We start from the raw sequence: 505 nt of genomic DNA, 5'->3' as shown, positions 1-505 counted from the left end.
GATTAAGTAAACTATTATAAACTTCGTAGCTACATAATAAACTTAAATACCAAAAAGATTCTTATCAGAACGATGAACTCTCAAATGGAGATCACGGGACCGCTCAGATCCAAGGTCAAGAAAGGTTATGCAGCACAAGGCCTCGGGGGAACACGTGACAAAGCTATGAGGGAAATGGTTGCTATGCAGCAGTAAAGATACCAGACGCTCGCAGAGGTCTGAATTCATTAAGCAATTATTCTAAATGGATTTAATTCGTTTCATTAGTCAGCTTGGGCGTAACGGAGGAACATATATTTTGATTTCAGGCGTAATATGGGTTCTAGGGTTATATAATCGAGCTGGCAATTGTAATGCGGCATTTCAGCCGAGAGGAGGGAAGAGGGGAGAGGCAGAAGGGGAGGACAGTTCAGAAACAGTAGCGTGCGAGGTGCGAGAGGGAGGCGCCGTGTGGAAGGCCTGCAGAACACTCGCGAGCACTTCGATCCTGCGGTGGGGCGCTGTG

Source organism: Penaeus monodon, chromosome 33 (assembly GCF_015228065.2).
Source record: "Penaeus monodon isolate SGIC_2016 chromosome 33, NSTDA_Pmon_1, whole genome shotgun sequence".
NCBI lineage: Eukaryota > Metazoa > Arthropoda > Malacostraca > Decapoda > Penaeidae > Penaeus > Penaeus monodon.
The sequence above is the reverse complement of the archived record's forward strand: the minus strand, read 5'-3'. Positions refer to the sequence as shown.